The 24,113-nt window shown below is 44.4% G+C and overlaps 1 long non-coding RNA gene and 2 pseudogenes across 1 annotated transcript; 1 reads left to right on the top strand and 2 right to left on the bottom strand.

Annotated features, from left to right (window-relative positions):
* Gm5240 (predicted gene 5240) lies at positions 1,349-2,235 on the bottom strand (annotated as a pseudogene).
* On the top strand, positions 11,317-16,093 carry Gm36563. The gene is made up of 3 exons (XR_386059.1): positions 11,317-11,563; positions 14,791-14,844; positions 15,574-16,093. It is a non-coding gene; the product is annotated as a predicted gene, 36563 (long non-coding RNA).
* On the bottom strand, positions 22,739-23,479 carry Gm18083 (predicted gene, 18083; annotated as a pseudogene).

Here is a 24,113-nt window from a genome sequence, read left to right on the forward strand (position 1 = left end):
AGCCATGTTCTATAGCCAGGCAGGGTCTCAAGTGGAGGAATTGGAACACCAACCCAGGCACAAAACCTTCAACCTACAGTTTGTCCTGCCTGTAGAGTGTTTTGGGACCTGATCCTAGCAGAATTGTTATAAAAAAAGAACAGAAAGACTTCATCCAGCAACTAATGGGAGCAGATGTAAAGACCACAGCCAAACATTAGGAAGAGTTGGGGGGTCGTGTGGGGCAAGGGGAGGAAGGATCAGAGGAACCAGGGATCAGGGATATAATGAGATCATGGCCCATTGAACTGACAAGGACTCATGGAGGCTCACAGGGATCAGGGAGCATGTATGGGTCTGACTTAGGTCTTCTGCATGTATGCTATGGTTGCATTGCTTGTTCTTTGTGGGATTCCTAACAGAGGGAGCAGGGGCTGTCCCTGATGCTTTTGCCTACTTATGGAATCCTTTTCCACCTACTGGGTTGCCTAGTCAGGCCTTGGTCTGAAGGTATGTGTCTGCTCCTATTGTAGCTTGTTATGCTGTGCCTGGTTGATGTTCCTGGGAGACCTGCTTTTTTTTGGGAGGGGAGGCTGAGTCAGGGAGATGGAACTGGGAGAGCAGGTAGGTAGGGGGAAGTTAGATTTGGGGGGAAGGGGATGGAGAGAAAACTGCAGATGGGGCATAATATATGAGAGAAGAGTAGTAGAACGGAAGTGAGGTTTGCTCAAGTGGGGTGGGAGGAAGCAGGGTGCCTTTGCCTCGATATCTGATACCCTTCTGGGCAGCTCCAGTTTATGTTATGGTCTAGCTGAGAGGCTGATCTTGACCTTTGCTTGTGACTTGGCTCAGATTGGCTCCAGGGTATTCAGTGTGGGCTTAGCAGAGGAGCAGCACTTTCCCACTAAGGTAGTGCTGGAGGGGCAAGAAGACATGTGGAGAAGTGGTATGCTGGAGGGCAGGGTTGGGATGACTACCCTGGCATGTCTACCCACGTTTAGTTTGGAATAGCAAATCATGTGGCTTAACTCTAAGTGCGAGAGTGGGAACATACACTTCAGACTTGGAGGAGGACGGTGAGAGAGTATACCTGCCTGCCTGCCTGCCTGCCTGCCTGCCTGCCTGCCTGCCTGCCTGCCTGCCTGCCTGCCTGCCTGCCTGCCTATCTATCTATCTATCTATCTATCTATCTATCTATCTATCTATCTATCTATCTATCTATCTATCTATCTATCTATCTATCTATCTATCTATCTCTTTGAGCTCCCTTCCAAGCTGAGCACTAAGTAAATATTTATTTCCAGCTTTTAGGAACTTTATTTTTCTTCCACTTTTTTCCCCTTTGCTCAGGCATCTTCAGGGCAGCTCAGGACCACTCAGTGGTGGCTCCAACCCACAGCCTGTGCCTGTGGAAGCTGCTGACCAATCCTCAGTGGCTGGCTGTGCACTCCAGGCTCCACTCGGGGACTGCTGGATGGGCACAGAGGGCACCTGCACACCCTCAGATCAGTCGGCAACCTCAGGCTGAGCAGCAGTGACGTCAGGAGCTGGTGCAGCCCATTCACCCTGGAATTTCTCCTTGGCCACAGCCTACTCAGCAGCAGCCTACTCCTCCTTCTCAATCTCCTCTGGGTCTCTGTGGAAGTGAAGATCAGGCACAACCTCCCATGCATGCTCACAGTCTCCCACACCTTGCATGCATGCATATTACTTCCTGGGCCAACATCTACCACATCAGACCCACTGAGTAAGCTCTCTTGTTGTTGCATGGGATGTCAATGTCCACATAGTGCAGGGGAGACTCTGTGTTACACAGAGCAATCAATGGTGAGCAGGTTGACATAAGAGGCCTCTGTGAGTGGCTGGTGTTCAGCCCTGGGATCAGTCACCACTAGAAGCCGTGGCTCCCTGAAAGCTGTCTGGATCTGGTTAGTGAAGGTCCCAGGTGCGAAGCGGCCAGCAATTGGAGTGGCTCCTGTGGCAGCAGCAAACTTCAACTCAGCTCACTGCCCAGTGTTCCTGGAGGTGATGATGTGTGTCAGCAGGGTTCTCAATGGCAACAATAGCTCGAGCTGCAAGCAACAGCTTCCCCCAGGTCCTCTTCAGATTTATGAAGTAGATACCGTCACTTTTCCTTTTGTAGATGTACTGTTCCATCTGAAAGTCAGGGTTGGTGCCACCTAAGTGGGTTCTGGCAGCAAGGAATTTGAGGACATCCTTCTTCTTCATCTGCAGGGCGTCAAGGGCTCCCGACATTGTGTAAATTTCTCTTTAAGTTACAATGGCAATCAAGAAAAACGCCGTATGGACCCATCCCCAAGTAGCATGGAAAAAGCCTAAGTAAATATTCTTAAACATTGATTTAATTCACTTCAAGAAGTAAGATGAGTATGTGTGTGCTTTAGCTCATTTTTCATTGCTAAAACAATCTGAAGCCAAGTGCACTGTAAAGACAAGAATTGTATTTGGTGGCAGTCTGAAGGTTCCAGCACATGGTTCTGGCAGGAAGGAAAGACAGGTGGGAATGCTAAGCTTGTCCTGTCATACGAACCTATTCTCTTGGAAACTAAAGCACTCCTCTTGGACTTGACCTACCCATGCAAGGTAGCATGAGCCCATCACAGGGGTGGTACCCTATGACCTCATTATCTTCCACAAAAGGTCCTAATACATCGGCTTTGCCTCAGGCACAACAGTGCTGTAGGCACCCATTAGAGAGCTCTGAGCACCGAACAACTTTAGTCTTGGCCACTCTACCCATATGGACAGGCAGACAGGCAGGATCCTGAATAGAATTCAGCCTTCTGAGCATGGGAGCGTCCTCTGCATCCATTTCTTTCTGCTGTTCTGGCCACTCCACATTAATTCAGTTCACTTTCAGTTAAGAAAGGAGACGAGTGTTTCAAGGAAAAATGTTCTCTATGAAATATTTAAACATAGTTAAAACTACCAGCAAGGTAGAGCTGAGTGTTTTATGTGATAATGGTCATTCAAATCTTAGTTCCCTGCAGGTGGTAAGGAAAGACCCACAGTGACAAGCTCCTCTAGTGTTACCCAGTCAGTCACATCCAAGACCAGGGCCAGTGTTGTGGGCTGAGTTCCTTCAATTATTCACTGTGATGATTGGCAACTCTCATTGCTTTAAGGATCTGGGGCAAGAAAGAGCATTGGTGAGCATGTCTATATTTACTGAGGACCCACTGTGTGCTAGAGACTGCTGCCATTCTGGAGTGATGAAACTGTGGCTTAAAGATGGAGGTAGCAATAGTGAAGGTCTTGTAGTCAGAAGAAGAGTCAGGACTCAGTTTCCTGCTATCTCCAGAGGCCTATGCCCAGGCATAAGTACTGTATTTGGGTGTGACAGTTTCTTCTCATACTCCATTGACTGGGATGTTATTGTTAATAGAACAGGTTTTATAAAAATCAGGCTATAGCAATCACCTTAAACCAACCTTGGAGCTCTTTAGAATTTCAAGTTACCAGTCTCATTCAGCCATCATTTGTATATGATAGTTAAAGTTTTTTCTTCTTTATTCTTCTCTGGGCAAATTCCATCAGCATGGTTTTACAACAGCTTTGTACTGAGTTCTAGCACCTTCATTATCCTGTTCAGACAAACTCTTGAATTTTTTTTTTTTTTAGGTCACAAAGTACAAAAAGCCAGAGGAATCCTCCTGAGAATGGGGGTACACTGTGCCCAGGAACTCTTGGGCTTCGGCTCTCACATGGATGTAGGAGACAGTTGAACCCATAGCCTTAGTTGACACATGGTTCTCTCTGATTATTATCCAGACTTTGTTACATCAGTTACTGAGGACACAAGAAGGCAAGCATCTGTGGTGACTGGCTGCTCCGAGTATGTCTTTTCCTCTGTGACGATATGGGACAGAAGGTTGTGCTCAATTGGCCATTGAGTATGTCAAGCTTTTAGAATATGCAATTTGCATGGTAAATAATCATGGTCTGGTTTAAATAGAAGTTGTAATAAGTATGAAAGTAGAACACAAAGATTACTGAGAAGAAAACCAGGAGCTAGCCTCAAGGAAATGATCTTGATGACATGTTCATGTGCACGGGACACGGGGTACCTCTCTGTGGCCAGGCCAGTAAGAGGTACACAATAAACTCACATGCGGATGAATCCTTCTGATTGGGACTCAGGGTACTTCTCTGTGGCCAGTAAGAGGTATACAATAAACTTACATGGGGATGAATCCTCCTGAAAACTCTGCCTATTTCTCTCTAATTCAGCTTTCATGGGTCATCTATATGGCATGTACACTTGAACACATGGTTGTCCAGAAAACTGACTCCACTCCTATTTGATGCATTGCCCAGACTTGATAAAACTGTGTGTTAAATGTACCAGTTGCCACTTGAAAGGGAGTTTTGGCAAAGCCCTGTGAGGTATGGAATGAAAATAAGAGTATACTGGTGTTCTTAAAAGAAGAGAAAATGTAGACATATACAGGAACAAAAGTAGGAGATAGCCACATGCAAGCCCCAGACAGGGACCTGCAACAGATCCTGTCCCTTGAGCCCATAGAGGAGTCAACCTTGGTGACACCTTGAAGTGGAACTTAGGACACACACATTTCCATTGTTTAAGCCATGCAGTCTGGTTCTTTATCGTGGCAGTCATTGCAAATAAACATATGTCATGTAGAAGACTGACACCTCATGTATCTGACAAGGGCGTGTGCGAATGGAAACAGAAAGAAATCTGGTTTGAGTTTAATCTCCCATTGAACTTTTGAAGGTTGCAGTCTTGGGACTGGTATTGGAATAATGATGACATGTCCTGCCTGAGGTCAATTTATTTCAGATAACATAAAGATGTCAATTGGCCCAAACTTGATTCTATAAGTGAGATCAGTTTCATTCTTTAATGAGGAATTTTTGTTAGAATATTACAGTCTATACAGTATGAGTAGAGATGCTGAAGGGGAAAAAAGTCTTGTGTGGTGGCTGAAATTTGCATTGACTTAGTTCTCCCACCACAGGATATCTCTAGCCCTGCATTTTTTGACAGGACCTTTGGCTGAAGGACGCCTGTACCCTCTGCCAGCAGCCACTGTGAATTCCTTCAGGTGGGTATTTGCCCCGCCTATTCCCATTCATTTTTTTGTTAAGATCAACTGCCATTATTTGTTATGTCCAGACAACCACCCTGTGGAAACCCAGAAAAACCTGCAGAATAGAAACTAGGTGATCTCCTTGAAGTGGAATGTGAGGGCTTTCTCAGGTCAGTGGGGAGGAGCTAGCTCCGAGGCGTACCCAAGATCTGAATGGGGCCGCTGGAGTACCCAGTGCGTCTCCCGCCAGCCTCCTCCAACACTCGGATAACATAAAAGCCTTTATGTCCACTGTGGCCTGTGAACTGGCTTTCATCATTGGCACCAAAGACCAGCTACTCTCTCGGAATAAAGGACAGGATGATCAATCCCAAGGGAGACAAGTCCAGTTCCAGAATGTTCCTTTGTCCAGGAACAGCTGTGGGGAATTCAAGACTAGCCAAGGATGTAAAGATCACAGGATCTCTTTCTTTCATTGTCTACTTGTTCGTCTGGGCACCACACTGTGCTTCCGCTATCCGAGGAGCTGCCCACCACAGTGAAGGCATGAGGCCTTAGCTCAAAGAGTTCTTTCTTTCTGCAGAGCCTACAAGCAGCTTGTTAACCCTTGTTTTACCTTCCTTTAATTTAAAGATTTTATCGTGTATGAAATTGTCAAAGAATGAATAAAAATCTAAAGCAGTTTTTGAAATACATATTTACATGACACGAGAATATGCAGATCGTCTCTGTGGATAATATAAAGAGCAATGCAATAGCAGACACCCAGACATCATCTCTAAGATCATTAGACAAACAATGTGCTCTTTTAGGGACCTTGCTTTAATACTAGGGGGCTTTATTTCTTGTTGGCACACTGTACATTGACAAAACTATGTCATGTGGCTTAGCTACTCGTGTCAGAATATTCAGGTATGAGATTAACTATCATAGGTTTTGGACCAACTATTACCAAAGTTGGCATTGGTGCAAATCATGGTGTTTGCAACAATTACATTATATTTTAAAGTTGGTAAGAGTACAGTCATATGAAGATTAACCCATCCACCCTTTGAAAGTGATTGACAGGGTGAAGACATGAAGAGGATGAAGGGTTGAGCTGTCTTCTAGCCTGCTTCCTTTCCTGTGACTTGAGAAATGGTGACCTTCTCCTAGATGTCCTGTTATCAAGTCAACCTGTCACTCCTTGCTCTTATCCATTTAAGGGTATTATTATTCTAGATTCTTAGATTATCAAATCTCCCTTCACAATCCACTTTCAATCTAGGGTAAATCAACACAACAAACAACAATCAAATATATCCTATAGGTCACACTCCTTAACCCATATCATGCCAAGATGTATTCTTGGGACCCCTTTGGGGTAGCACAAACACCATAGCTGAGGAGGGACCCCTCCCTTTTTCCTGGGACTTCTTAGGTATGAACATCTATGTAGTGGCAGTTCTTGGAATTGAGGTGACCATTAGCCCTTCTGCCACCGTGGATCATGGGTATTGGAGCAGGCTCAGCTCATAGGCTAGTAGGGTGGAAGAGACTTGGGAATAATCATGGGACCACAGATACCCACACATTTGCTGTGGACCACATATTAGGTAAGGTTAGGTATAATTTCATTATCATAAAACCCTTTGAGGAAGACATTTCTAAACCTTCCAAGGTAAGTATTTGTATCCCCTTATCACAGAGGAGGAGCATGAGAATACTCACTTGCCCAAGGTTGTGCTGTTCAGAAGTGTTGGGGTTGCTCTTGCACTCAGTCCTTTGTTTACAGTTTAGGGCAGACTCTCACTTAAAAGTTAGATGCTGTGGGCAGAATTATCCTAGGATGTTTCTGTCTCATAAGTCACTGGTTCAGTGCACTCTAGAGCTCTCCACTGTTCAGGTCTAAATCAGAACAGAAGGGCAATTATCAGCTTTCATATTCTTCCTGTTCTTTCGAGGTTTCCCTTTTCCTTCTCATGGAGAAGCAGCTGGGAGAATGGAGTGTTGATGGGTTTGGGAGCTGAATTTCTTCAGACTGGTGGACTTTGGTTGGGTTTCTATCCTTATCTGTGAAACCAAACCAAACCAAACCAAGCCAAGCCAAGCCAAGCCAAGCCAAGCCAAGCCAAGCCAAGCCAAGCCAAGCCAAACCAAGCCAATGAATCAACTAATCAATCAATCAAACAACAACAGCAGCAGCAGCAGCAACAACAACAACAACAACAACAACAACAACAACAACAACAACAAGGCAGAGGAGCGAGCTCAGTAGATAAAGTGCTTGGAGTTTCAAGGATGGGGACCCAGCTTTGATCTCCGGCAGTTATGTTAAAAACCCAGGTCCTTTTATACTTGTCTCCCCATCACTGGACACTATATAAATATCTGGGGCACTCTGGGCAGCCAGCTTAGCCAAATCGGTGATTTTAGGGTTCCAATGAGAGATCCTATCACAGAAAAGAACATGGAGGACTGCCATGAGTTGACAGCTGAAGTTGACTTTTGACCTACACACACACACACACACACATCACGCTTATACACAACACAACACTACACTGCATACTTATACATATCACACACATACACACTTGTATACATCATGAACACACACACAACACATTTATACACATCTCTCACACATACTACACACTTATACACATCACACATCTCAAACACACACACACACACACACACACACACACACACACACACACACACACACACACACAAACACACCAGAGACATGATATTGCTGTTGGGCATCAAGAAATCCCGTTTTGTTGTTCATTTTCTTTGACTTCAAAGAGAGATGGAATAACTGACTCTTGAAGCATTATTGTATTTTAACAAGTTTTTTCCCTCTAGAAGCTAGCAGTTAGCTCAAACAATGACTCTTTATTGGTGGTCTTTAATGCAAAATGATGGACAAGGAAAGGAACTATTGCTGAGCAAATGGGTGGGACTGACTGTGGAAATCTTAGTGAGCTGTTGCTGTTGGTTCAGCATGAGGCTTACTCTGTCTTCTTTGGTTGGCTCCACATGGGAATGTTAGACAAAAATTGAAAAACACATTGCCAAGAAATTAGGTTAAACTCAGAACTGATTTGGTCTGTGTTTGTATCCTGTTATTGTATCTATTGTGTGTATGACTTTCATTGTATTAGCAAAGATGCTTAGACATAAACCCCACTAGTGCAATTGAAACCATTGAACATGGAGATGTCTTTTTAGTGAAATAGCATTCATTAACGCTGCTGCTATAGTGTAGCTGAGCCTTTAGCAATTACTGCTTTAGAACACAAAATGACAGATCTTCCTTTTTTGTTTTTGATTTTTTTCTACACAGGGTTTCTTTGTGTATCCCTGGCTGTCCTGGAGTTCACTTTATAGACCAGGCTGGCCACAAACTCACAGAGATCCACCTGCCTCTGCTTTCCAAGTGCTAGGATTAATGGCATTTGCCACCACCACCCACTTGATGACAAATCTTCCTTAGTATTAATCTTAGTGTGAGAGTAGCTAATAATAAAGACAAGCTCACACATGCATAAGTGGACACACAGAATACCATCAGATATTACAACTCTGGAATTCTCATCCATATGGTGGCTTAATAAAATGATCTAATGTAAATCCCCCCTTATTAGGGAAGACCTAGAGAAGGAAGGGAATCTTGAGTGGTTGCAGCTTTGTAGGGAGAGCCAGGACTCTCTGGGAACAGTTCCTTCCAAGACCCTTCCTCTTTCCCTTAAGCATCACATGCATTCTAGATCTTTTGTGCCCTTCCCTCCAATCTCTGCTCTCCTGAGCTCTAGCATAACCTAGCACCCTCTCATTAGGACCCCTCTGTGCTCCATAGCACCTGCTCTGGTCCCCATTGACACATTTGCTGTCCAAATCCAACTAAAACCCAAGCTTCACAAGATGGAAAGGACTATTCACCTCAGACCTGCAGTAGTTCGCTACCAATGTGTGGTAGACAGTAGGTGCCCAACAACCATGAATCCCCTGATTGCACATGTAGGAGTGGGAGGTGATGTCCACAGAGCCTATGCTGAGTCAAAACTCCAACCCTGCTCTCATGGAGCACCTGGTTTATTGCATGGGAAGCCTCACATCGGTTACCTTGTTTGTGACAGTGGCATTACCGAAGGTCGACTAAGAGTGCAGACAAGGGATCCAGACTAGGCCCAGGAGGCTTCCTGTAGCCAGGGAAAGGAAGACCATACACATCACGCACACGCATGGCCATTGTTTCTGAATCAGGCATCTAGAAAGGCCTCATCCCAGTGATGTCTGTAGACATCTGTAGTGGTCAGACCCAAAGTTGGTCTGGTTTCTGGTGATCATTTTCATCTCTGAAGATGCCGGCTCTCGCTTGCTCAGCATTTACTGGGATGGGATCTTTTTGGCAAAGTTGTGAATAGAGACATGTCATGGGACCTGTCTAAGAATTATTTTCATTTTTAAAGCATTTCAATTCTACAAAAAAAAAAAAAAATCACTTGGAATTGGAGACTTCCAGTCTTTCAACCAAACATGGGAGGGAATAAAGATGCTGGGAATTTGCATTTGGTTGTTTCACTGCTTTTTGAATGAATTTACTTGGAAGGGAAATTTCCACTCAATACGTCCCACCTCTGAAAATTCAGTTGGGAGGGAACGGTCAGCTTCCTCTGTGGCCACATGATGTCACTGTTGCTTAAAAATTTTAGGAACAAAAGGCCACCATTGCCAGGCCCAGTTTTAGAGGGCTCCAGGAAGGCTGAGATGCTTGTTCACCAAGGGGACCATTTTTATATATGTTTAACAGCTATTCCTAAACACAACAGCAGCTTGTCCGCAGCCCCAGGCCACTCGTTACTGAGTGTTTTTACTTCATTCAAGTCTGTCTTGTTTTAACCTAGTGCTTTCTTCTGAAGAGTCTAGAACCTTTGCAATTCCTTAAAAGTTTAAAATGCAAGTATTTCATTGGAAGAGCATAGAATGCCAGTGAATAAAGACAACACGTGTCCTGAACAAAGGGTTAGGTTTCTGACGGCCACAGAGCCTATGATTGACAGATTTATAGGAACATTAAGCACAGTGAGGTGTTGGGTGAGTTCATAGCTCAGAAGGCTCCACGGGGTAAATGACACTAACGATTGTTTTTCAAGGGTGTGTAACATTTTCCCTGGTAGAGATGTGAAAGGAAGCATAACCAACAAAGGGTTTTTACTTGTGACACATTTATAAGTTCACTGGCAAAGGCTCTTTGTTCCACACCGAGACTCAGGGACTTAGCGACCTGAGCTGAGACACAGTGATACCTCAGAAGTGGCTGAGTCACTCTGCTCTGACTTCACGGCCACAATAGATCACAGGCCCTGCTTAATGGAGTTGTACTGAGAGATGTCAGGAAGAGGGAGAATATTGAAAGATGGTTCCCCTTTTCAAAGACTTGCTACCTCCCAGGAAATAAGGAAAACTCCATCATCTGAATTGACTCAGCAAACAGATAGCTTTGGTACAGAAAAGGAAAGTACCCCACCCAACACCACACCTTCATCATAGCTATTAGGGTCACTGAGCCTGTAGAATGGCAGCAATGGATGTGACATTATTTCAGGGGTCTCTTGCCTGCCATCTTTATTCCTTCAATGCTTGGTTGAAAGATTGGAATTCTCCAACTCCAAACTATTTTTTTTTTTTTTTTGTGGAATTGAAATGCTGGGTGCTTTAAAAATGAAACAGTTCTTAGAGGAATAGCACATTGAGCCCCACAGGGATGACAGGACAGGGGTGGTGATTTATATTACAGCACAAAGAAACAAACAAATTAGCAAGCAAACACACGTTTAAAGGACAGCCATTCTCATTTCAGGCCTGGAGTCTCCCACCCTTTTCCAGTAGAAGGTCAAACTCCAAGCAGGCACATCTCTGTCATCTACCAGGAGCACCCTGGTGACAAGCCCATGGGCAGGACTGAGGAAAGCCATCTAAAGACTGACCCATTGTCATCCGTGTTGAATGGAGCGTTTGCTTGTTTCAAATGACATGCCAGGCCACTCTCTGCCAAACAGCAAGGTGCTTCCCCATGTGAGGGAAGGAAATGAAAGGGACAGCCAGATTTGGTTACTGTCGGAGCCACATGATTCAAAGACATCCTTGTTAATGACAGCCGCACAGCTGGATAATTAATCAAAGTATGAAGAGAATATGGAGCACTCTAATGCACACAGCTCCATCCAGTCTCGGCGGGACGAGGCCATCATCTGTTTATTCTTCTCTGGGATGGCTTGAGATTATTCAATTATTCAACAGCTTCTCTGCTCGCTGGGATGGGGTTGTATGGTTTTTAATTGGCACCAGGGTCTTTCAGCTCCTATGAACTTTGCTAGTCACTCTTGTGATTCTAGTCCCCCAGAAGCCTGAATGTTTATCTTTCTCCAGAGCTCGGCCCAAACAATGCACCTTGAAGCAGCCATCAGCTTTTGCAAAAACAGATCCGCCACACATCTGGTAGCAATCTTGACAAAAAGGTCTGCCTTCCAGTCTTGCGTTTTGTCTCTTAATATGTGTTGTTTTTGCTGTAGAATAATAAGATTTTTAAAAAGAATGTATCTTGGGCATGAGTTTTTCTCTGTTGTTATGGTTGTTCATGTTGTAAATGTATAAATATTGTCTTTTTCCTTAGGAGAGATTTTGGATCTTATTACTATACCTGTGTATAAATATTTGCCCAGTGTGGAGTTTCTTTGATGGGTTTATTGGAATAGAAATTCAATATTTCTAATACATAAAGGCATAGTTTTTCAAACTTAAACAGAGAATTGCAGTTGTTCATCAGAGCCTTTATTAAGGCATGGATTGTCACCTCTCTTAGGGCCTGTGGACAGAGTCACAGTGCAGTCTCATTAAGTGGGAGGCTCTGATCATCCCTTCTACCTAAATATTTGCCCTCTCTAGCTGAGGGTTTTTTTTTCTCCTTGAAACTCAAAATCTTCTAACCTCCTGCATTAATGAACTCAGAATGCTCTTCTGCTGCTCGGGCCCTGTGTGGCTCTGCCAGACAACATTCTCCGAACTGTGCTGCTAACACCTATTGTCGCTCTGCTGCCAGGCAGCTCCCAAGATCCTCTTCTCCCAATCCAGCTCTATTCCATCCACCTGATCCCAATGAAAGACTCTGCCCCTTTTAAAAATTAATTTTTAAAGTTAGTGTGCAATGTAAGTGATTAAAAATTGCTTTGAAGTTAGCATATCAAAGAATGGGATTTTGCTATGACACGTTTTTTTTTTAGGATTTGTTTTGATTGTGATTTATTTCATGGATATATGTTGTTTGTGTGTATGCACCATCTGTGTGCAGGTACCTGCAGAAGCCAGGAGATGGCATTAAATTTCTTAGAGTTGGAGATAGAGGCAGTTGTAAACTGACCAAAACAGATACCAGGAATGGACTCTTATCCTCTCGATTCTAAAATCTAGAAGAACAGCGAATGCTCTTAACCACTGAGCTGTTAGCCTCTCCAGCCCCTTCTGTGGAACTGCATACACACATGCTATTACACTTTCTTGTTCTTTCCTCCACCCCCACTGCCTACCTCATCTCTCTCTCCACTGAGTTCCCTCTTCTGCATCTATGTCACATGCATTCTGTCTCTTTTCCATGCCACTTGTGTTTCACTCTTTCTCTTTCCTCCCTCTTTTTTACAGGTCTTCCACCTCTCTTTAGCTCCCTTTACACACACACACACACACACACACACACACACACACACACACACACACATTCAAATCTAGATCCTACATATGGGAGAGAATATCAGATTTTTGTTTTTTGGTCTGTGTGTAGCATGATTTGTTTAATGTAATGATTTCCAGCTCTATCCATTTTCTTGTGGCTGTCATGATTTCATTTTTCTTCATGGCTGAATAAAATTTCAGTGTATGCATATGCCACACTTTATCCACCCATGTTGATGAGCATCTGGGCTGGTTCATAAAAGTGCAGCTGTCTCCGCAGATAAGCTGTGTCTCTGGGGTGTGTTGACTGTTTCTTCTCTGACCACCACGATACCAAGTATCCTCTGAGCAGACAGACATCCATTGTAGCCTTCTGGGAGCTTTGTAACTAAAGTTACAAACTTTACAAAGATTTCCAGGCTATACCATCCCCCCCCCCCCCCGGGGAACTTGCTAACATGCAGAATCTAGGTACTAGATTCTAGGGAGTTAACCAGGCTGGATGAGAAAGGAGGCTGCCTTTCATGGTTTCTAACTGGTTCCTGCCTGCATGTTTGTCTGAGGACACATTCCTCTGAAAGGTACTGCCCAGAATATTCCATCTGTGGGTTTTATTTTTTGTTTTGTTTTGTTTTTTGTTTTTAAGATATTTTCTTTATGTACATTCTTTTCTTTTTTTGCCTTGTAAAGCTTTTTCATTTTCTAAATATATATTTAGCCAAAATTGCATATAAGAATTATTTTTTCTTAGGAGGTAGGTTATCTTTTCTTTCTTTTTTTTATTAGATAATTTCTTCATTTACATTTCAAATACTATCCTGAAAGTCCCCTATACCCTCCCCCGACCCTGCTCCCCAACACACCCACTCCTGATTCCTGGCCCTGGCATTCCCCTATACTGGGGCATAGAACCTTCACAGGACCAAGGGCCTCTCCTCCCATTGATGACCTACTAGGCCATCCTTAGCTACATATGCAGCTGGAGCCATCAGTCCTAACATGTGTTTTCTTTGATTGGTGGTTTGGCGGTTTCCTTCCAGGGAGCTCTGAGGGTACTGGTTAGTTCATATTGTTGTTCATCCTATAGGGCTGCAAACCCCTTCAGCTCCTTGGGTACTTTCTCTAGCTCCTTCATTGGGGACCCTGTGCTCTATCCAATGGATGACTATGAGCATCCACTTCTGTATTTTCCAGCTGTGTTTTTCCTTCTCTGTCTCCATTCATGCTATTCCCTTGTTGGAAGGCCTTTCCTTTCTCCTTCAGCTTTGGTGCTGTTCTGGTTAGTGTTTGTTAACTAACGTTTAGAAAGAGACACAGATGCACAGACGAGAGAGCCTTATCAGGGAACCACTTTGCTGGGGCCTTGACAATGGAACCAGGAAAATAAATAGTGAGTGCTGCTCCAGCCCAGCCTCCATCCATAGCTTTTTGTTAAGGCAGCTTGTGTTGACTAATACATCCTTCAGCAGATCAATGTCCTGAGAAAAGATACATTGGTGTTTGAACATAAGACTTCATTATTTTGGTTGATGCAAAACCTGTGTCTGCAGTAGCACAATTCACTGTGAGTTCTTGGGGCTCCATCCTGGCACTTGCTTCTAAGTCAATAATGTGTGAGAAGGAGTTGAATTCTTTAATTGTCAAAACCATTCAGGTCCCAACCAGCAGCTATAGCCTGCAGGAATCTCTCCCCACACTTGGGATTTCCAGAGTGATTTCAGAGTGCTAAGTGTGTGAGCCTTTACTAGCAGAGTGAGGGCTAGTGAGACAGGTGTCACTATGGTGACGAGATGTTGGTGGCATTCTCAATGGGCCATAACCCAGCTTCTTGTGTGAACAATATCTCATTGGCTGTGGAGAAATGTCTCTTCATCTAATACAGTCTTCTCACTGAGGGGTGAAGTTCAATTGTTCTCCTGACCCCTACTTCTTTTAAGGGGTAAAACTGGAAATACTGAAACAGAAACTTTAAGACAAACAGGAAATGTGAACATTAATATATCTCTTCTCTATCAAAAAGCCCCACCCAACGCTAGGGCTGAGGAGGAGAACTCGCTCTCTGAGAGGCTTCCAGGTAAGTTATGTTCACTTCTCAGCGATTTATATTCCCAACATTCTGCTTCTAACACCTGCGACTCACCAAGGGGGTCACCAATAATGTCATTGTTATTTTATGGTGAAGTTGATCTGCTGTTGGGCTTTTGAAGAGTTGGGGATCTTGGATTTGGTTGTTTTAAATTATATTTTGTTTCTTTCTTGGTTTTGAAATGTTTTCTGGTAGGCTTATGGCTGGGGAATTCAAGTAACAGTGAACACACTTGTTGAGGATCATGTTTCCCTGCCTAGCTTCTTCCCTTAAGAACGTATGATTCTGGAATTTGGTTATTTCAAAAGCACGAAAGTTACTGGAACACCATGATCAAGTAGAATGAGGTTGGTGAGAGCCGGAGGATTTAGGGGTTAATTCTATTTTTGATCCATGAGTCAACCTGGCTGAATCACATACCCAGGTGTGGTCATGTGTTTCTCTATTCATCAAGGAGAGCATGTTTGGGGATGGACATTTAAATCAGGGAGGTTTGAGTAGAGTTCCCTGGTGTGGGTGGGGCTCAGGTAGCCAGTTGAAAGCATTACCAGAAAGGACTGGCCTTTGAGAATTCTCTGAGCAGACATTCTTTGAACTTCCCCTCTCCAGCTTCCTGTAGGCTTTGGTTTGGCCATCCTCCACAGTGAGCCAGTTCTTTAAGAAATATCAATCTTTCGCCACGTCTTCATTGTACTGGCTGGTGCTGTTTCTTTGTAGAGCCCTGACTCTTACACGGAGGAGTTCCTTTCTGTACCTTCCCTGCACTGAAGTTTGACCGTTCTGCCATCTGTAGTAAGTGGAAGTGCAGCTGCATAAACTTTGAGGTCTCCTAGAGATGAACAATGGCATGACTGGAAACCCACCGAAGTGGAAATGCACAAACTTATCAAGAGCCAGCTCCAAGGAGTGTGGCTCTGACTACAAATCTCTCCCCATTTCATGACTTGGACCATCTCTGTGATGCTGCTGCATGTGTGTCTCAGGATTTGTGGTTGGGTGCTGCTGCTATGACTGTCCTACTAGGTCACAGCCCTGCCATCCTTGACTCCTGGACAACTCTGCTGGCATGACATCCCTGCCTTGGCCTCCTGCAGGAATACATGTGGACCCTCACTTCCTGAGTCAGGTGCTCTGCAGGTGGAGCTCATCACCATGGATCCAGCTGGTGCCCAGATGGAGAAAGACATCCTTCCCTTAGCCTTTGAATAACCACTGCTATTTGATTTCATGTTGTTACTGTTATCATTATTTGATTCCTAAATATTTTTCTTGTGAACAAAATGATTGCAGACCCATCATACAGTAGGGATAGAAAGACAAAGGCCATCCAATGTGGTGCTTTAAGAAAAATTACTGTTCATTTTTGTTGTTTTTGTTCTTCTGATCCTTGTACTTCCATCTCCTGATTATAAGGCTGTGTAGCTATGCCTGGTTTATGCAGTGCTGAGGATTGAGCCCAAAGCTTTGCAGATTCCAATCAAGCCACCTGCCAACTGATCTGTGTCCCTAGCCCCAATTATTTACATTTTGATGAATATTATTCCTCTTCTATTCAGGTAGTTACATGATTTTGCCTTCTTTTCCCTCTTTCTTGAGAGCTACCTAGCTCTAACAGTTTGAGACAGGAAGATTTCTTCCTTTCTATTCCTGGGCTGATCTCGGTCATGATGTAAGACCCTGTGGGTTGCAGACTCTGGAGACATTCATCCTTTTACTAGACAGCTTTTAGGTTTCTAGTGATCCTATCCTGTAGGTTTTGGCTTTTGAATGGATTTTTTTGAAGGCTTGCAGCCAGGTGATGAGAAGGGACAGAGATGATAGACCTATCCAGCAAAAGGAATGTATAACACTGGAGGATTAGGCACCCAGGCTGGGAATGCCTTATACTGGAGGATTATACACCCTTCGTGCGCTGAGATGCCTTACACTGGAGGATTATACACTGCACTGAGCTGCCTTACACTGGAGGATTATACACTGCACTGAGCTACCTTACACTGGAGGATTATACACTGCGCTGAGCTGCCTTACACTGGAGGATTATACAATGCACTGAGCTGCCTTACACTGGAGGATTATACACTGCACTGAGCTGCTTTACACTGGAGGATTATACACTGCACTGAGCTGCCTTACACTGGAGGATTATACACTGCACTGAGCTGCCTTACACTGGAGGATTATACACTCTGCGCTCACATATTTTCATGGAACTACTTCCCATAGTGCTTTTCAACTTTAATGTCTTATATTCCTCAGACTGTTCCAGCCCAGAGGCCAGTTCTCATCGGCCAGAATGTCAAACTCTACCTCCTCAGGGGGAGGATAGCAATATTCTCACTTTTCTCTGAATTCCTCTGTTCTATACCATCACCCTGGTCCTTTGTTTTCCACATTGAAAGAAAGAACAGAAAAGCACTATTTTCAAAGACTTTATTGCCTTTTAGGAGACTTTATGTATGAATAAGGATGTTGACTGATGATCCAAGAAAATGACACACAGAATCAACTAAACAGGGCTCATAGGAGCCACAGAAATGAAACTGACAATCAGTGTGGGTCTGAGTTGGGTCCTCTGCACATGAGCTGGGTCCTCTGCACATGAGCTGGGTCCTCTACACATGAGCTGGGTCCTCTGCACATGAGCTGGGTCCTCTGCACATGAGATGCTATGGTTGTCTAGCTTGGTGTTCTTGTTGCACTTGTTCTTGTAAGGTTGGGGGCTATCTCTGACCTGATCTTGGGATTCTTTCCTGCCTACGAGGTTGCCTTGTTCAACCTTAGTATGAAGGGAAGTGCCTAGACTTACTGCAGCTTGACCTCATGTTTGATTGGCATCCCTGGGAAGCCTGCCCTTTTCTGAAGGGAAATGGAGGAATGAATGAATCTGGGGGAGAGGGAAGGCTGCGGGGGTGAGGGGTTGGGAGGACAAGAGGAGGGGAAGGGGAAACTATGGTTGGGATATAATACACGAGAAAAGACTAAAACGTGGCCGATGGTCTTCCCTTTCTTTGTTGCTTTTCATTTTTCTCTAGTGTTTGTGTTGATGAGGAACTTGGTTGAAACACTGGGGAGAGATTAATTTGGGGTTTTGTATTTCTCCCCAATGTTTTATCTCTTCTTTGAATGCTACCTCTTCCTTGTCTATTCACAACATGGCATCCATGTCTTCATGGTAGTTGGGAAGAACCCTGGCTGGTCCTTGAACTCTCCTGGTGATGCTTTTAGCTTTTTCCAAAGATGTCCACTGTCTTTCTGGATCTTCTGTTGTCATCAGTTGTGGGGTCTTAATTCTTGTACCTCTTGGATGCTTCTTGGGCTTAGTCATGGCCAGTTGGTCTAAATCCTGGTGGCACTACCCAACCCTAACTTTGCCGACTGCAGACCTTCTGGGTGTTTTGCTACTCACAGCATTCAGTATGGGGTCACAGTGTAACACTTCATGGCAGTTTAGTTAGCTGTTACCTGCATAAAGACCCATACCCTGCACTCATTGTACATGGGAACACAGAGTGACAGCAAGAGACAGCACAGAGTGTCCTCAAGGGAACTGGGATATTCAGGGCCTAGTGTGTTAGATTCAGGAACTAAAAATATGGTAGACTCCTCTTATCCACACAGTATGGATTTCAAGATGGTCCACAGATGTTGAAACAATTAACATCAGTGAAATCTTTATATACCTTTTCCTATACTTGAGTGTCTATACATGTTTATTAATTAGGCACAGTAAGATAGACTAACAGCAACTAATAATTATTTATGAAACAGCTCAAAATACTGTATAGGTTCTAGGAAGGAAGTGGTGAGATAGCCTGAAATATATCTATATACATAGACTCACATACCAATCAGAGAAACAGCTAATTAGCCTGCTGAATTAATGTGTTCTCATCACAAAAATGGAGTGTGTGAGGTGATGGGATAATTAGCCTTAGTCTATGAATAAATGAAGATATCATGCCATACATCATGAACATGTATAAATTGTGTGTGTGTGTGTGTGTGTATGTGTGTGTGTATGTTCATATATGAGCACATGGGAAAGCTAGAGGCTGACAGTGGAATGTCCTCTACAGCCTTGTCTTAGGTTTTAAGAGAGGGTTTGTCACTGAGCTTGGAGCCAGACTCACTGGCCAGTGAGCCCTCAGGATCGGACTGTCCCTCTGTGTGCTGCCATACCTGGCTTCTTTCATGGATGCCTGAACTCACGTTCTCATGTTTGTGTGGCAAACACTTTGCTCACTGGGACATCTTTGCAGCATGTGTGTGTTTATTTGTAATAAAGAGGATAAAAAAATACCAAATAAACAAACTTGGATCTTAATGGTATGTGGGGATCACATGTATAAAGTCTGAAGAGAGGACATGGGAGGGTTTCAGTAGATGTCACACCACACTTCATTTACAGGTCAAGAAAAGGCATGCAAAACAAATGGGACCAAGATAATCCTTCCATGGGTTACTTCCAAAGGAGCACTTGGACTCTTGAGAGCACTGGCTGTAAAATGTAAATCCAGACTGTGGTGATACCAATGTTTTTATTCCAGCATGAGGACCGAAACAGTGAGACACGGGCATGCAGCTGACATCAGGGTGAGAGATGGGTTCTAGAGATGTCTGGACTCTGCGGTTTAGAGGTTACTGGTCTCCACCCCATCCCCACCTTTTAAGTTATATGTGCATGTGAGGAATATGGGTATGTGAGTGACAAGGTGCATGTATGGAGGTCAGAGGACAACTTGCAGGAGTCTGTTCTCTCTTTCCATCATGTGTATCATCGTCGTCATCATCATCATCATCATCAAACTCAGGTTGTTAGGTTGACAGCGAGTGCCTTTATCCATGGGAGGATCTCACTGGCTCACTTTTCCATTTTGTTGTAGAAAGCTTCCTGGAACCCTACGACCCAATGAGTGATATTATAGCTAGTATATATTATAGTGATATTATAGCTAGTATTTGAATGTTACAGTCAGTATCAGAGTCCTGAAGGTTACTAAACGAAGCAGAGTAGGGACAGTGTTCACACATGGTCTCATCAGAGGCTGGGCAGAGTAGGGACAGTGTTCACACATGGTCTCATCAGAGGCTGGACCGTGTCCTTGGTTAGCTCTGCGTCTGCCTTGTGCACGGCTGCTATCAGTTTCAAAGTCTACACACATTGTTAATCCAAGTGGAGAAAAAAATAGAGTTATCACTCTCTCTCTCTCTTTTCTGCATCATTTGACCACATATTGGCTGCCTCCTCAAGTGATCACCCATGTGACTGCTGATTTCACTCAGAGTGTCACATGCTCAACTACAGGGAGATGACCACAGCATGACGAAGCCAGCCACACAGCAATCTGACTTCATTTCTCCCAGATGTGGATTATTCAGTGTGAAATGAAACCATACCTGAGGTAATAAAGCCCAGGGCCTTTTCACGTTTGTCCTCCACATAAGTTAAAGACCCTGCAGCGCCTGTGGCTGGGTCTGCATGGGGTCCGGGAGAAGGCTTTGTTTGCAGACACAGATTTCTCATAGAAACATCTTCAGGGATGATGATTAAACTGGCCACAGATTGTCCATATGGCTAAAAGCCTGCCCTGCATGGTGCAAGTTGCCCGGGGCTCACGCAGATGCAGAATGCTATCAAGCTTCTGTCCACCTGGCACCCACTGAGCTCTAATTCTGAATCCAATAGCCCAGTCTTAGGGTTACCTGGAGCTTTTCAACAGCTTGACTCCTGCAGTCCTTCTGAGCACCATAGGTTTGCTGAATCCCGAAACTTCTGAGACTGGTTTCAGGGATGGAAGTGCCCTACACAGGTTCCCACAGCTCCCCTTTTCCTGCCTAGGTCGTCTCTTTCCAAATTCTCTTATCTCAAAGCAGAATCATTATTTCTTCACTCATGGGTTACAGACTTCTCTAGTTTTCTGAGGCATTCCAGTGAAGACATGAGATTGACCAGTAACTACAATGCCCCAGTTAGCTCTGGGTTTGTTTAGTGTGGTGCGAACATACCTTAGCTTCCTCATCTCTGGTAGCACGGGCACATCTGGCCCTCACACATGTGTTTTCCTGTGGTCCCTCTCCATCACTCCTGTAGTAGCCCCATGTCTGAGCCTGGGGCCTCACACATGCTAAGCAAGTACTGTGCTATTGAGCTACAGCCTCAGCACTCCAATCCAATGTTTAGCTTTGAGACAGGGTTTCACGAAATTTCTCAGTAGTCTGTGTAGCCCAGCAGACCTTGAACTTCTGCCTCAGTCTCCTGAGTAACTGAGGTCAGAGGTCATTAAGCACCAGGCCTGCTGTGATGGTTTTTATATGCTTGGCCTAGGGAGTGACACATTAGGAGGTGTGGACTTGTTGGAATAGGTGTGGCACTGTGGGTGGACTTAAGACCCTCATCCTAGCTGCCTGGAAGTCAGTATTCTGCCAGCAGTCTTCGGATGAAGATGTAGAACTCTCAGCTCCTCCTACCCCATGCCTGCCTGGATGATGCCATGTTCCCACCTTGATGATACTAGACTGAATCTCTGAACCTGTAAGCCAGCCTCAATTAAATGTTATTCTTTGTAAGACTTGCCTTGGCCATGGTGTCTGTTTACATCAGTAAAACCCTAACTAAGACACCTGCCTTAATTAAAAAATTTGAAATAATAAGAAATTAAAAAGAACACAGTAAACTCACATTCTTTTCACACAGATTCAAAGCCTCTTCTTGTATTGTACTCTTTGAAGTTTATCATAGGATTTGCATTTAAATGGCAAGTGTACAGTCCAAGGGTTTTGTTTTGTTTTTTGTTCTTTTCTGTGTTTGTTAGTGAAGAGAATCTAAGATTTTCAGAGATGTTTATACTTAGAATCCTTTGGAGTTTTATGGTCTCTTTGCAAGTCGGTTATCAGTAAATTTCTTGATGGTAATTTGATTTCAGATTTTAGGTATTTTCTAGAAATACATTTTTTTCAAGTCTTCATGGAAACAGAGTCCTCTTTCTTTTCCTCTCATGTATTTGGGAGATGTGTTCATGACACCAACAGACTTAGGGTTAATGTCTCTTGCTGGATGTTCATTTGGCCCTGTGGCCTCTGGGCTTTGGAAGAATGTCAGAACGCTTGCCAGAGAAGAATTATCCAGGCGCATGATGGCCACAGTGGCTTAGACCCTGGCCTGGGGTCCATTGCTTCACTAAGAACTCCGAGGGCCTGTCGGCTTAGTTCCTGTCTTCCTGGCCTCTCCTGCATGGCAGCTGCAGGCCTGGCCACTTCTCGGTCTCACCCTTTTCCAGCTTCTCTGCCGTGCTGAGCCCAGCGCAGAGCTCCTTCTCTCTGGTCCAAGCAGCAGCTGTGGCAGTGATGGAGGGGCTCTGCAGAACACCAGCACCTGTGCTCCTACATCTGCCTTGAAGGCTGCTATTCCTGGACAAGACATTTTAGATTTGAGGGGAAGACAGAAAGAGGCAGAGTCCATGCTTGCATCCAATGGGACCAGAAAGGAGAATGTATAGCAGATGTAGGTGTTTGTGTAGCCTATATATGGAACTAAGTAGCACATGAAAGTAGGGGGTTGGTAAAATAATAACTAAGAACCCAGGGCACCCAGGCAGACTGAGACATTTTTACACTTTAAGAAGCTTGTATTTGTCAGGCAGTGATGACAGACACTTTTAATCCCAGCAATTGGGAGGAAGAGACATGCAGACCTCTGAGTTCAAGGCCAACCTGGTTTACAGAACTAGTTCCAGGACAGCCAAGGCTACACAGAGAAACCGTGTCCTGAGAAACGAAACAAACTAAAAAAAATCAGCTTGCACTCATTCTCTGTCAGTCTTCTGTCCATTTTGTACTAGTGACCACAGAAGAACAGTCCTACCCCTGTCTTTTCTTTCCCTTCAGTGGCCTGAATACGGGGACCAGAAGCTGGTCTCCAGGGCTTGGCTGCGAGCTCCAGCCTGCTGGATAGATATACCGGGTGCTTGTTCTTCTGCAAACCAGTCCACTGCCTCAGGAAGAGCTGCAGTGAACGCTGGAGCTGGTACTCTCTTCCCTCTGGCTTTATTAGGAGCAGCCTGCTTCTGCATTTTTCAGACTCTTTGGGATATCTCAGACCTGGAGCTCAGACATACTCTCCTGCAATATTTACTGGAAATGATTTCATGTGTACATAGAGCCTCTGAGGTTAGCAAGCAGCATAGCAAATCCATGGAGTGAGCGCCCGTGGTGCTCCCTGGGACAGCAATGGGTAGAGCACAGAGGAGACACTGTGTTCCGTAGAGTCGTCGTGGTGTCAGGCTTGCGAGATGCATTGGGATTGGCTGGTGCTGAGTCCTTGTATCAGTCACCACCAGAAGAAGATGTAATTTAGAGGATGCCTGTGTCTGGTTAGGGAGGTGCACAGAGCAATATGGCCAGCACCTGGAGTGCCTCCTATAGCAACAGAAAATTTCAACATAATCCACTGGCTGGTATTCTTCAGGGGAAGATAATGACCCCAGTAAAGTTTTCAGTGGCAGTGATGTTACAAATTGCCTATAGAAACTTTTCAGGTAACCACTGTAAATCATATTTACAGTGGAGCTCTGTCCCTTTCCTATTGTAGAAATATTCACTCCACGTGGAAATCAAGGTTGATGACAGCAAGAAATCTGACAGCATCTTTCTTTCTATTTTTTTTAGCTATTTGCAATTTTAAATTAATTAATTTTTTTACACTCCATATTTTACAGTCCCCCATCCACCCTCTGTTCCACATCCCATCCCTCCTCCCCACCCACCTGTCTCCATGTTGATGTCTCTAACCCCGACCCCACCTGACCTCTAAACTCCCTTGAGGGTTAGGTGCATCATCTCTGAATGAACACAGACTCAGAAGTCCTCTACTGTATGTGTGTTGGGAGCCTCATATCAGCTGCTGTATGCTGTCTGTTTGGTGGTCCAGTGTTTGAGAGATCTTGGGGGTCCAGGTTAATTGAGACTGCTGGTTCTTCTACAGAATCTTCTTTCATCTTAGCTTCTTTCAGCCTTCCCTAATTCAACAACAGGGGTCAGCTGCTTCTGTCCATTGGTTGGGTGCAAATATCTGCATCTAACTCTTTCAGCTGCTTGTTCTATCTTTCGGAGGGCAGTCGTGATAGTCACCTTTTTGTGAGTGCTCCATCGCCTCAGTAATAGTGTCAGGCCTTGGGACCTCCCCTTGAGCTGGATCCCACTTTGGGCCTGTCGCTGGACCTTCTTTTCCTCAGGCTCCTCTCCATCTCCATCCCTGT

This window comes from Mus musculus, chromosome 18 (assembly GCF_000001635.26).
Source record: "Mus musculus strain C57BL/6J chromosome 18, GRCm38.p6 C57BL/6J".
NCBI classification, from domain to species: domain Eukaryota; kingdom Metazoa; phylum Chordata; class Mammalia; order Rodentia; family Muridae; genus Mus; species Mus musculus.